General features: G+C 31.3%; 2 pseudogenes; both read left to right on the top strand.

Annotated features, from left to right (window-relative positions):
• Nucleotides 1-15244, top strand: part of LOC130973975 (protein DETOXIFICATION 16-like) — a 40036-nt pseudogene that overhangs the window by 19576 nt on the left and 5216 nt on the right.
• LOC130976668 (uncharacterized) lies at nt 126-5724 on the top strand (annotated as a pseudogene).

Genomic DNA, 15244 nt, shown 5'->3' with positions numbered 1-15244 from the left:
GATATATGAATTAAAAGTATAATATTAACTAAAGTTTCATAATTTCATATAATACAATGTAAGATCAAATACAAAAGAAATTAAACCCTAGCAGAGAAAGAGTACATACTCCGTACTCAAGGAGAATGAGAGAAGGAGAGAGCGGGGGCGAGCGGTTGAGAGTGAAACACGGTGAGGAAGATGGCCATGCCATCGGAAGAGATAAGGGAGAGAGCGTGGGTGGGTGTGTATCCGGTGTTAAGGAGGGTTCTTCTCGAGAGGGGTTAGAAAAGCCATCCAAGGTCTCTTTTAGAGATAAAGTCATTGGTGCAGAAAAGTCTAAGGCCTTTGCATTAGTAGGGTCTTTATCTGGGGATGGTATCGCGACGGTGACAGGTAAGCAGTGTGATTCTCGCCCACCAAGTGTCAGTTTTACCAAGGAGGCAAAGAGCTGTCTAGCTGAACCTTATAAGGAAGCCATCGTGATCAAGGTGCTGGATAAGCATTATGGCTACACGGCTTTCATGCATAAGCTTCGGATAGTATGGCGCATCAAAGGAGGGTTTGATTTATTAGATGTGGGGTTTGGATATTTTTTGGTTAAATTTGATATTGATGCGGATCGTGAGAAAGTCATTCTCGGTAGCCCGTGGTTGATAGACGGTCACTATGTTGCAGTAAAGCCATGGGAGGTGGATTTTAGGCCATGCGAAAAATCCTTTGGATCAACGCTAGTATGGATTCGAGTCTCGAGACTTCCAATTTGGTGCTACCATGAACAAGCAATGCTGCGAATTGCTTCTGCAATAGGGGTTCTGGTGAAAGTAGATTTGGCCACTAAGCTTGCAGAAAGAGAAAAATATGCCCGAGCTTGTGTTCAAATTAATCTTGGGTTGCCTATAATCAAACATATTATAGTGGAGGTGTGACTCATGAAGTGGAGTACGAGAGTTTACAGTTGATTTGTGCTACTTGTGCACAGTATGGGCATGATAAATCGTTGTGCATGGAGAAGGAGTCCTTGGAAGGAAACAGAAATTTCTTTGGTGATGGAAAAAATAATGAAGCCCCAACACTAGTGCCACACAACATTCATGAGCTTCATAAAGAGGCTGAATCAGAAGCTCGTGATTTGGGTGAGAATTCCCGTAATTTGGGTGAGAAAATAGGAGTTGTTAAAGGGAAAGATGTGGTTACGAAATCATTGGCTCCTCATGTGCCTGATGGTCATGTTAATGAGGCATGCATGGATGATGGAGAGTGCTGGCAACAAGTGCTGCGTAAGGGAAAATTCACAATGGGCCAATCATCAGGTTTGAAGGACCAAGATGGAAAGCAGCACAAGTATGATTCGAGAAGGGTTCCAAGGCCCAATTCGCATGGTGATAGAGGCAAATCAATTGCCATTAGGATGTGGAAGCGAGAAAAAACATGAAATTGCGCCATCTCCATCGCGCAGAACTCCTACACGTCGTGGAATTTCTCTACGGAAGCATCATCGGCCTTCCTCCCTACAGAACTCGCTAGTTTATAAAAATGGTGGCACAACGGAGGAAACCTTAGTAGATGGAAGCATGGCAGGTGCAGTGTTAGGGGGTCCGAAGGTGGCAATTATTAAGGATCGGAGTGTGCCAGTACCGCAGGACAAACCACCTATTGAGGTTGGTGATTCTGTTTAGAGTTTATGTTCTTATTTATTCTGTCCCTTTTTTTATGGATAGTTTAAATATGATTGTTTGGAATATTAGGGGTGCTTCTAATAAGTTAGCCCGGGTGCATTGTAAGGAACTTGTTAGAAAATTTAGACCTGTTTTTTTTATTGTGGTTGAAACTCACTCCCCTTTTCAGCATTTAAAATTGTTTTGGGAAAGGTTGAGGTATCACTCTGTTGGTATAGTAGAAGCAGAGGGGCATAAGGGAGGTATTTGGTTTCTATCCTCTATGAAGGGTGTTTATTGTAAGTTCATTGATGCTTTTGATCAGGGTGTTACTGTTGAGGTTCAATTTGATAATTTAATTTGGAGGTGTAGTGGTATTTATGGCAGTCCTCAATTTAATAAAAGGGTTCTCCTTTGGAATTATCTTGTTGCACAATCCATGGTTTTTCAAGAACCTTGGATTGTTCTTGGTGATTTTAATGAAGTCAAATTTTTTCATGAATCTAAGGGCTGTCAATTTTCTCATCAAAGAGCAGACATGTTTGCTACTTCATTAGGGGATAGTGGTTTGTTTGATCTGAAGACTATTGGGAGGCGGTTTTCTTGGTACAAAAGGGTGAAAAATTATGTTGACGTGGCAAAAAAGCTTGATCGAGTCTGTATAAATAGTAGTTGGTTATCTATCTTTCCAGAGGCTTATGCAGAAGTTTTAAATAGGCTTCAGTCTGATCATTGTCCTGTTCTGGTGCGTTGTAAAGGTTGTCCTCAGCCTAAAGGGAATCGACCTTTCCGATTTCTTGCTGCTTGGGCTACTCATCCTGGGTATAGGGATATTGTAAATCAGTCATGGTGGTCTGGTAATAGAGGGATTCATGGCAAGCTTTCAGAAGTACAGAAGAATTCACTAGAGTTTAACTCGAAGGTATTTGGTAACATTTTTGTTAAGAAATGTGAATTAGAGCAGCAGATTAATTATTTACAAAAGCGCTTGGAAATGGTGGATAGTATTTATTTGCGTCAGAAAGAACAACAGTTACTTGATGATTATAATAATACTCTAGTACAAGAAGAGCTCCTATGGTTCCAAAAGTCCAGAGAGCAGTGGGTAAGATTCGGGGATAGGAATACAAGATTCTTTCATATTCAAACTCTTGCGCGAAGGAAGCATAATAAGATTCATGGCCTTTTTCTCAAGGATGGAGTGTGGGAAACTGATCCAGAGGTTCTGAGTCAAGAAGCAGAGTCTTTCTATAAAAGCTTATTCTGTCATTTGGATGATGTTGATTTGAGTTGCCTTGGTGATGTGCCTCTTCCTTCTCTGAATGAGGAAGCTTGCAATAATCTTACGGCACCAGTTACTATGGAGGAAGTCGGAACAACTGTTTTTCACATGAACTCTTTTAAAGCTCCAGGTCCTGATGGGTTTTAAGCTTTCTTCTTCAAAGAATATTGGGAGATCATTGGTCTTGATGTTTGGAAGATGGTTAAGCAGGCATTCTCCGGTGTTACTCTTGATCCGAGAATGTTGAAGACTTTACTGGTTCTTATTCCAAAGGTTGAATCACCGGTATCTATGAAAGATTTCAGGCCGATTAGTCTCTACAATGTAGTTTACAAGGTCATCACGAAGGTCCTTGTTAATAGGCTTCGTCCTCATCTTGCGGAGATTGTTGGCCCGCTTCAAGGAGGATTTATTCCGGGATGAGGAACTCCTGACAACATCATTATTGCTCAAGAAGTTCTCCACTTTATGAAGAAGACTAAATCAAAGAAAGGCACACTGGCCTTTAAGATTGATCTGGAGAAAGCTTATGACAGAGTTGACTGGAGGTTTTTAGCTCATACCCTTAAGAGCTTTGGTTTTTCTATTCCTACAATTAATTTAATTATGAATTGTGTCACTGCTTCTTCCTTATCTATTCTTTGGAATGGGAATCGTCTGAATGGCTTTACTCCTAGCTGAGGTCTTAGACAAGGAGATCCTATGTCACCCTATCTTTTTGTGTTGTGTATGGAGCGATTGTCATGCTTTATTAGTCATCAGGTTAATTTGGGCTTGTGGGAGCCGGTTGCTATTTCTAGAGGGGGATCAAGAATATCCAACTTAATGTTTGCAGATGACTTGCTTCTATTCTGTAAAGCTACAAAGAGACAAGTGCAAAATGTGATGTTGGTTTTAGAGACTTTTTGCAAAGCATCTGGGATGAAGATTAATGTGGAGTAGTCTAAAGCGCTTTGCTCCAAGAATGTCTCTGCAACAAGGAAAGAGGTTTTCACTGGGGTATCCTCTATCAAATTTGTCCAAGACTTGGGCAGGTATCTTGGAGTTACCCTTAGCCATTCTAGGGTGACTCGTTCAGCTTTCAATGATGTCCTGGATAAGATTCGGAGTAGGCTAGCAAGCTGGAAAGGGAGTTTACTCAATCGGGCTGGTAGACTCTGCTTGGTTAATTCTATTGCAATTGCTATTTCCACGTACCAGATGCAGGTCTCTATTTTTCCCAAAAGGAATCATTAGTAAATTGGAGTCTATGATGAGGAATTTTCTTTGGAAAGGACAAGTTGATGGAAGAGGATTGAATCTTGTTAGTTGAAAGGTACTGGTTACTCCAAAAAAATATGGAGGGATTAAAGATCCTTATTGTGTAAATATTGCTCTTCTTGGGAAGCTAGTTTGGAGTTTTTTCCAGCAGCCAAACAAGCTATGGATCCAATTGTTGGATGCCAAATACCGATCATCTCTATATGACTGTTTTAGTTATCCTAAGAACAAGGACTCTCCCATTTGGAGGTGTCTTTGCAAGGCTTGGGAAGTGTTGAAGGATGGGTTTGCTTGGTGTATTGGAGATTTGAACCAAAATTTTTGGTTTTCTAGCTGGAGGAGAGAAGGACGGTTATCTAATGAGATAGATTATGTTCACATTTCTGATTCGAATCTCCGGATACAGGATATTTGGTCGGTTGGTAGGTGGCATTTGGATACTCTTTATTCTCCTTTATCTCAAGATCTGAAAGGTAATATTCTCTCTTATAATCCAGATGAACAAGCAGGTCCGGAAGTGGGTTGGTATTGGTGTGGGTCTGTTGCCAAAGTCTATGACTCACGCAATGGTTACTTGTAGTTGTGTAAGCAGCTATTTGGTTGGGAGGAGCGAGAGAATTGGCTTTGGCTTTGGCGTCAGCTTGTTCCGGAAAAGCATAAGTTTTTGGCTTGGTTGTGTCTTAAGGAGGCTCTTCCTATTGCAAGTTTTCGCTTTAGAAGAGAGATGTCGTCATCGGATAGGTATCCAAGATGTCTTTCTAGCCAGGAATCGATTTTACATTGTATTCAGGATTGTCCAAAAGCTCAACTTGTCTGGCATAGGTTGGATATTTCTTGTCATCCTTTGGATTTGAAGAACTGGTTCTTGTATCATAGCAGAGAGCATCCGTTTAAGTTCTTTTCGGGACTTTGGTGGATATGGCGAGCAAGGAATAATGACATATTTAATCCTCATGAAACTTGGCCTCCGGAAAAAGTGATTTGTCTGGCATTGACTTCAGAAAATGAGCTTAGGAATATTTTTGAATTACAACGTATGTCCCTTCCCTCTACTCTAAATGGTTTTTGGACTCCCCATCCATTGGTACTTGTAAGATTAATTGTGATGCTAGTTATTTTGGTTCGGGTGATAGTGTTGGTTTTGCTTGTGTTATTAGAGATTATCATGGGAGTTGGCAAAGGGGATGTTTGGGAATGATTGAGAGTAATAGTATTCTTCAAGGAGAATTGTTTGCCATTTGGAGAGGATATCTCTTAGCTTGGGATGTGGGTCAACGAGATGTTATTTGTGAGACGGATTGTGTGGAAGCATTTAATCTTGTTACTCAAGATGGTTTTAGGTTTATTGATCCATTGGTGCTCAAAATAAGAGATATTATGCATTGGAATTGGCGTGTTGACTTTCGTTTGATTATGAGAGATGCAAACACAGTGGCAGATACTATGGCAAAGATGGCGATGAAGTTACAACTTTCACATGTGGAGCTTCTTTCACCTTGGGAGGAGTTTAAGAGTAGTCTTAAACGGGACTGTCCCTCTATTTAAGCAGTTCCTTATTTTGTTAGTTTTGTTTTTCTTTGTTTAGTTTATTTCAGTCACCAAAAAAATACAAAAGAAATTACTTTAGATTTTTTTTTTAGTTAGACATTTATTCATTTCAACTTCAGAAATAAATATAATGTTGAATTCGATTCATATTTGGACAACAAAAATAGAGAAAGGAATTTTTCACTGTGCCCTTATAGAGTTATAGCATTAATTGAAAAAACTTATTTATTTGGGGGCTTATATATTCCATTTTTTTAATGTGCCTCACAATTCGAAAGAATTCGTGGGGAGGGGTCATTTCAGTTCATTTTTCGATCTATAACAAATAGCTTCAAGAGATGATAGAATTAAGAATACCCACTAAAAAAACTAATACAATCCATAATGAAGTACCGGAAAATACAACATTTTTGTTACTTGACCAACCATCAGGAGAAGCAAATACAACCGGTACATTAATCAATAAAATTGATGAAGTAGCAATTAATGCAAAAACAGCCAAAGAAAAAAAGTGAACGGAAAGAAGAACGAGAAAGAAAGTGAACATTCATAAAAATTTGTCGGCTTGTGTTTGAGAATGGAGTTCCAATGGCTGAGAGAGCATTATATCAGGGGAGTTTTTTTTGCCTTTGAAGACCTTTAAATTTCTCTCTCCAGATCACCCAAAAACTGTTAGCTGCTATGGCTAAGTCGTTCTTCCTCTAAACCCGTTTTCGGGCATATGTCTAATCACAAGCCACACATATGCAATCGTAATAGTTAAGCTGCCATCGTATTGTTATTCAACTCTTTAGTTTTGCATTGTTCTAAAAACTTAAAAATGATTATTGCCCTGTTTAATCTACAATAGAATCACTACTACTAACTACTATTAATGCTGGCATCCCATGCATGCTCATTCTAAAATTGTCATGCCCATGCATAACTTACATTAGGATCACCTTAACTAAGTACTATTGAATGCAGCTTCCCATGTAGAGACATTCCATAAAATTGAAACATTTTGCTACAAATCAAATTAGAATTTTTTTTTAAAAAAACACATAACTTTCATATTAGTTATGCTTTGGTTAGCTAAAATAAAGTTCAACAAAAAAATAAAACAAACATATGAAGCAAATAAATAGAAAAAAAAATATAGAGAAATTAGGGATTGAATGGAAGTTGTAGCTAGTTAGATTTAGAGATATATTTATATTAACAGGGACTGAATGTGTCTATAGTTGAAATAGATACCATATTATGGGTCATTGGTGACAAACATAAACGGCGAAGATAAGTACATAGAGTTTATTTTAGAATTTTATGAAGTTATGTGATTTAAGGTTGCCAACAAAGGCTTTAAATAACATTAAAAAAGGAAAACAAATAGAACTTGGAGGCTGGATAATGTTGTAAAGATGAGGACAAACGGCAACAACCATGTGTGGTCCTTGAGAACATAAACAAGTATACACAAATAGAATAGGTGGAGCAATAGAACAAAACTCAGCTTCATTAGCCAGTATGAACAGGAAAAATATCATGGATGATTAGGAAATTGTAGAGGGATTCGTAGTCCAAGGGTCTGAGTACGGCACTGATCAGAAGACCTCTACAAGACACGACATTAAAATAGGGATATAGAGACATAAAATTGTGTTTGGCAGATGAGACATAGACAAAGATATTGTGTATTTATTATGACACGAAAGACATAAAAATAATAACAAGAGATACAACCTATTTTTTATTTATTTTATTATTCTTATTAATTTTTTATAATTATATTTTTCGTTTTAAAATTTTTTAATAAAAAATAAAATAAATTGAACTTTTATAATTTATTCTCTCTCACATCTCAAACAACAAATGAAGTTTCGCAGCAATTATTCATGTTATTGTATAAGACGGTAGTTTCAAGTGTTGAAAATGAAATTGTGGTACCTTGAATCTTAGTTATAAATAAAACAGAATTAATATAAGCTTTTAACACTGAGGATAGTTATAGAATGTCAATGCATGAGGACTACATTCAAAAGTACTTATTAGTGGTGATTCTAATTTAAGTTATTCATTTGAATAATCTTTATTCTTCCTTTAAAACATTGTAAAACAAAATTTCAAACAACAAAAAGAAGAAGGAAGGTATCTAAGGTTTGTAGCAATATATAAGAGTTTCGAAGATGGTATATTTTTCAGCTATTGAGATAGGATTTGTTTGGGTGAGTTTACAAAAAAAAAAGCATTATATCACTTGAAAACTCATTTCCATTCAATCAGGTATGTTATATGTCCGTTGAAAAATAATTAACGATCATCTCATCACATTCCAAGATTGATACACTTGCATTTACCAATTAGATATTACATACTCAATACACCTGAAATAAGCAACATATATTTTGACTCATAACTTACTAAAATGCTTCTTTAAACTCAAGACTCTACCCTGACCACTCTCTACTGACAAAGAAAACTTCAACAACTACTTATTCATACGAAACAGAATATGAAACTACTCATAAAGATCCTAATTCATGCTTAACAACACCAATTATATTTCTTAAAAATATTTGGCAGAAATAACACAAAATAGATGTTAAGTAGGGGAGGGTAATTATGCGTTAATGATGATAAGTAAAAAGTTGGCCGTTTCGAAAATGATGGAGTAACTATTTTTTGTAACGGTAGGCTATTTGTTGAGTTATTCAAAGTGAAAGAAAATGCTGAATTATTTGTTTTTGAAGGCTGGAATGAGTTGTTCTAAAATTTTGTTAATCAACAGGATTTGACTCTCGGCAAAAAATTAGAACTGAGAAAAAAACAGAATAAATATGCTTAGTGGTTTACCAAAAAAAAAGTATTGTGTGATATTAAAAAAAACAATGTATTTAGTGTTTTGGTTTACACCCAAATAGATATTTCAGTATAAAAGTAATGTAAGTTATATTTATTAGTACCGAATATAGTATGACAACGTTAATCTTTTGATGATTTCTCACGGCATTTTCCACTTCAATAGGTCAAAAACTAATACGTCGCAGTACTGATCTCTATTTAAGAGTTTGTTACTGGCTAATGGATTGCTGCATACACAAAGCGGGATTCGAACTCCTGATACTTGTTTAAGTGGGCTCTAAAATAATAAAATTGTAGTATTGTATTTCAGAATGATGTAGTGCCTTCAATGTTGGAAATGAATAAGCTGGGAAGTTATAAAAAAGGATTTGTGAATGTTTTAGATTTATTTAAAATGCAAGAATGAAAGTATAATAACCTAAAAGTTTTTAATTAAATAAATGAGTAGTTTTTTGTAGTTTAGGGGAAAAAATCGATACACTAGGATTTATGTTTTAGGCTTTAGGTTTTATGATTTACGATTTAGGCGGTGAATATTAGTTGTAGGGGGTTTAGTAATTAGTTGTGTTAGGGTTATTGATTAGGGTTTAAGTTTGAGGGTTTATGATTTATTAGTTAGGTTTTATAATTTATGGTGAGGGTTTAGTGTTTAAGGTGTATGGTTTAGGATTTAGGGTAGAAAGTTGGTGATTATAAAAAGGTTTAGTGTTTAGAGTTAAGGTTTGTGCGTAAGAATTTACGATTTATGATTTACAGTTTAAAATTTATGGTTTAGTGATTTAGATTTAAAATTTAGAGTGAATGTAATTGTTTTTTGAAATAATAAAAAATGAATCAAATTATTGTAAATATAAAATTTTTTAATTTAAAATGTAAATAGATATAAGTCAAATGAATGATATATTTTAATTTGATAACAACAAATTTACTCATGTTAAAAAACTTTTAATGGGAATATTTTAAATAACTTTAGTGATTTTTTATATTTTTTAATTTAAATATTTTATTTTTCGATAAACACATACAATGAAATAAGAAATTCAAACCTAAAAAATTGTTGTGCGAGCGATATTTATATCTTGTCTATTTTCGAAATATGTAGAAGTTGAATGAAAATTTGGATCCAAATATTTTAGAATTAATTTGGTGTGATTTCACCCGGTTTCGGATCGGGTAAGAATTTAAAAAATAGAATAAGTTATTATTTAGGGTCGGATCCGGATCAAAGCGAATTGAGTTTCATCCGACCCATGTGCATCGTAGGAGAACTTTAAATTAATTCTAATATTATGTTATATTAATTATAAGCTTATTATTCTGTTTTTAATCATATTTGTTGAATTAGAAAATAGATCAAAGAAGAATAAAATTAGAATTTATGAAAAAATTCAAGTTCAAATGTGGATATCAACTTCTCGATACACAAGTATGTTTTTTCTTTTTTATAAATAAGTGCATTATAATTTTTGACATAAAATTTATTAAGATTCAAACTTCACTTGATTCAGACTCGGTAGTGTGATTTCACCGGGTCTAAAACTGAATAAGAATCTCAAAAATAAATATAGTCATTATTTAGAGTCGAATCGGATCAAGACAAATCTGGTTTCATTTGGCCCTATGTGCACTACTAATTTTTCATAGGATATATAATTTGGATATATTTTTCATTGGGTATATAATTGAGTAAAAATATAGGTGGATGAGAAGAGGAGTAATTGGGAGGTCATTTTGAACTAATTTTAAAAAATTTTGACAAAAATTGGAGACCCCTTGGAGGTGTCTCCTTCACAAGGAGGGTTATTATTGTTATGATTGTTTTTTTTTATTATTGTTATGATTGTTTTTTTTTCGGTAATTTATTGTTATGATTGTTATTGTTTTTCTTCTTCTTCTGCTTCTTTAGGTCCATATTAGTTTTTGTTGGTATATAACATTGTTATCATATCTTATGGATCACAGAATATTCAGACCAAACCAAATAATAAAGCCCAAATAACATGTACCAAAAATATAGTAGCTAATTACACATTTTTTCTCTACACTATCGACTAAAGACCATTCTTTGGACCTCATTGTAAGTACCAAAATGATTCCAATTCCTCTCAAATGAATTGTTGATAGTCCAACTATGCGATACTCCATCATTTTTTAGTAGAAACGGTGGCTCTTTTGATCTTACCTTGTGCATACCGTATTAGCATAACATAGTTATTAGCTAATTGCTTGTTATTTTCATGTACTAAAAGTTAAATGTCTCCTCATAATTTAGTTCAAGAATATCATATTTATTACCTGTTAACTATTTTCACAAAATTTATGACTAATTCAATAAAAATTTCTTAAAAATAATTTTTATTTTTTAATATAAACAAATTTAATATAATTGTCATGTATTATTGTCAATTTAATATAAACAAGTATGTCCAGTCTTATTTTTAATATATATATAGAATGAATTTTAAAATAGTACATATTATTATTTATTAAAACAAAAAATATTTTAAATACATTATATAATTATAAAAGGCATTAAAAATAAATTGAAAAAACCGTTTTGTTTAACAAGAAGAGCAATGAATAAAAATTATATTTAAAGGAAAAAAATTATACTTTATACCTTTAACTCAGTTTTATATGAATCGTATATATCCTTTAAAAAATATGTACATATTATATATGTGATCTCTTAATATTTTTAGAGATTAATATTTAAAGTGGTCTTTAAACACATATAATTTAACTTAATTTTTTAAAGATTTAATGTTTAATTTTTTCTCTAATTAAAGATATATTTAAATATTAACAAAGTTAAACTTTCTGTTAACTTTTACTGACCTGAAGTATAAGATAAAAATCATCACTTTTACATTTTTGTGATATGTGATATTTAAGGATTGGACAACAAAGTTAATCACTTAATCTAATCTAATTCTCATGTATATTTTTCAAAAATTAAATAAAAATTTGGATAAAACACATATATAAACCAAACCAATACCAATATTATATAAATTATCTAAATAGACAAATGTTACATGAATATCTCAAACTATACTTTTATATAAATCGATTTAAATTAATTCAAATTATATAATATAGTAGTAAATCGAAATACGTTGATTCCAATTACATGGGAATATTGTTTGAAGTATAAATTGAATTGGTTAAATTCGAATTATACACTATAGTACTAAATCGAATCATTTTGATTCGAATTAGTATAAAATAGTGTAAATCGAATCAGCTTGATTCGATTATTACTTATATCAGATTATTGACATTTACTACTTTAAAGTTAATTATTTATTTATTCTATATTAATTTTAAAATATAAATATCAATAAAGAAGTACCTCATTTAGATTTAAATAAAATATCAAAAAAATCAAAACGAATAAGAATAGAAATCCAACTTTTGTGTTTTAGTTCAAATTTCAGAAAATCTACATTTTTATAAACTTATGAATTTAAAACAGAATATTAAACAATTTCTAAAAATTCATTAAAATTATCCTTTGACTTATTAGCATAGAAAAAATCATTACCGGGACTTTTGATATTGAAAAAAATTTAATATAAAATATAGCCCTCTAAGATAGCATAGAAGTTAAAACTTGAAATTTTTTTTAAGAGTCAAAAGTAACAACTAGTTATACATTATAAAATGACCAACTATATTTATACAATATATAATTTAACCAATTATATTTATACTGTATTTTATTTATTTTATTAGTCATTATAATCAATCATTTACGGTAACTGGTGATAGTTCATTGTGTGGTATACGTGTGGCTTTTATTCTTGATAATCAAACACAAAATTTTTATATCAATAATTATATAAATAAATAGGTGATTAGTATCAGCTGCTATATTTTAAAACAAAAATACATGTATATACTAAAAATAAATCATCAAATAAGATATTATATATATATATATATATTTATTGTTTAACTTATTTTTAATGTGTAATTTTTATTTTTTATTATGTATTTTATATTAATAACTGATTTAATAACTATTTTATACATATAATATAATTGATTTTAAAATAATATTATATTAAAATAAAATATATGATGAAATAAAAAATAGCTTCTAAATTCTAAATAATTGATTTATTCGGACAAACAATAATGTTATAGATCTCGATACCATTAGTAATAAGGTTATTATTATTGATAATATAAATTATAAAATTTAATACACATTCAAATGAATAATTAGATCATTGCATAAAAGGAAAAAAATATCATCACAAAATTATTTATTCTAAAAATTTAAAATAATAATATATTTAAATAGTTATATATGTAATATGTTGTTGTCTCATATAAGAAATTAAGTGTTCATTTGATTTGTATTTTTTAAATAATTTCTATATGAAAAAATAAAAAAGATAAAAATAAAAAATAAAAATAGTTATTTTTATTATTTTTTTATCTTTTCTTTTCACTAAAATCCTGAATAAAAAAAACAGGACACATACATCACATAGTTATTAATAATATAACAAATTTCAATTATTATTTTTATAACATTCTAGCAAGATTATTCTCTCAATGTATTGAAATATGCTTTGTGCACTAATTAAAAGAATAACTTAAAAATTTTATTGTGATCTAATAATAGAAAGTTGTGAAAATACAGAATGGGTAGTTACTACTATTTTTTTATGATAATTTAATCTTTGATAACTAGTCTTATTAGATTGATTAACTTTATTCATAATTCACTACGGCAGAGACAAAGAGTAGCGGCGGGTAAATAGCGGCCGTGCTCATAATTGCCATAAATTGAAAGGATTACGACAGAGGTGAGCGGCGGTCTAGTAGAAGGCACAAAACGGCCCTGGATAGCTGCTGGACAGTAAAAACCGCAACGAAATTGTGTTACAACACACTCTTCATAAGTTCTATCATCTGAGACTAACTTGTTCTTCCTTATAAATTTCTTAATTCCACAACTCATGTAAGAATATATAAATTAGTCCATGGAGGGAGAATACAAGAATAATATCCATGTCTCTGTTGAGCCTAATGTATCCAAGCAAAATAAGTTAAGATCAGTGGTTAAAGAAGTGAGAAAGCAAATATGTCTGGCAGGACCTTTAACTATGGTGAATCTTCTTAATTTCGCCATTGAACTTATTTCCATAATGTTTGTGGGTCATGTCAGCGAGTTGGCTCTCTCCGGCGTTTCCATGGCCACCTCCTTTTCTTCTGTCACTGGCATTGGTTTAGTGGTCAGTTCTTTTTATATTTCTTAACACTCTTTTTACGGTTTCACTAATTGGATTTTTCTCCTCTTTTTTTCCTTTGTAATTTGGATTTATTAAAAAATATCAAATAAATATAATCCGAACTGAGCTATCCCTATATTTTATTCGGTGTTAGTTATGAAAATATTTCAACACCAACCCGATTACTCCCCTCCATGGCATGAAAACTAGAAGCGATTACTAATTCATTGCCAACTGTTTCTATTGAATCGACTAACCTTGTGTTCATCTCCTTGTTGGTTTCATATAATGATGGGAATGGCATGTTAGGCATACACGTTCAGAAAGTCATGCTTAATAAAATTTCTTAATGGTGACGCTAAAATATTTTAATTTTAATACAAAAATTTCTTAATTTTGCTATTGAAATTTTTTAAGATTATGAATTTGATGATCGTTTTTATACTTAATAGTTGAACTTTTAATTAATAAAATTTAATTAATTCTTTCTTAAAATAATTAAATTGTAATTTATTTCATTTTGGTTTGTTTATTTCTTTGAAAAAAATTACATAAAATTAAAATTGCTGAGACTGAAAATTAATGTATTATGTTTAAATATATGCTAATGCTCTTTTTAATTCGTGTTTTTTTTTTTGTAATTATCAATATAAAAATAATTGAAATCAAATTAGTAAGAGAAAATTTACCAATAATAGTAATGCTTTATTTTTTCTATTTATCTTTTTTATTAATTTTATTTGTCACAACTCTTTCACTTTATTAGTATTCTTAAAAACTAATTTTCTTTTTTATTATGCAATTTCAATCTAAATATTGTGAGTTCATTTTAATATTATATTTAAAATAGACTATTATTGATATTTATACTTTTATAGGCACTAAAACAAATAAAACTCTCAAACTTTAAATTCCGCACAAAAAATACAACAAAATACTAAATAAAAATATGTTTACAAATATAATTGGGTCAAAAGAATAAAAATTTTTAAATATTATAAAATTTAATAATTACAGAAAAATTTTTATTTAACAATAATAAAAAAACATCCAAAAGAAATTTAAATTTTAAAACACAATATGTATATATAATTTTAATTAATTCGAGTCTCAATCCTATCTTTGATAAAAAAAAAAGAGAGTAAATTTTGAAAAAAAAAAAGTTTCAAACAGGGAATTAACCTAATGTCATCCTTAGCCACCATTTTTTATGCCTCTATAAAACTCAACTAAATATAAACCTAATCTATTGTGTTACAACACACCCTTCATAAGTTCTATTATCTGAGACTAACTTGTTCTTCTTTATAAACTTCTTCATTCCACAACTTATGTAAGAATATATAAATTAGTCTATGGAGGGAGAATACAAGAATAATACCCGTGTCTCTGTTGAGCCTAATGTATCCAAGTAAAATAAGTTAAGA

Source organism: Arachis stenosperma, chromosome 4 (assembly GCF_014773155.1).
Source record: "Arachis stenosperma cultivar V10309 chromosome 4, arast.V10309.gnm1.PFL2, whole genome shotgun sequence".
Taxonomy (NCBI): domain Eukaryota; kingdom Viridiplantae; phylum Streptophyta; class Magnoliopsida; order Fabales; family Fabaceae; genus Arachis; species Arachis stenosperma.
Note: the sequence above shows the minus strand (reverse complement) of the source record. Positions and strands in the feature narration are given on the sequence as shown.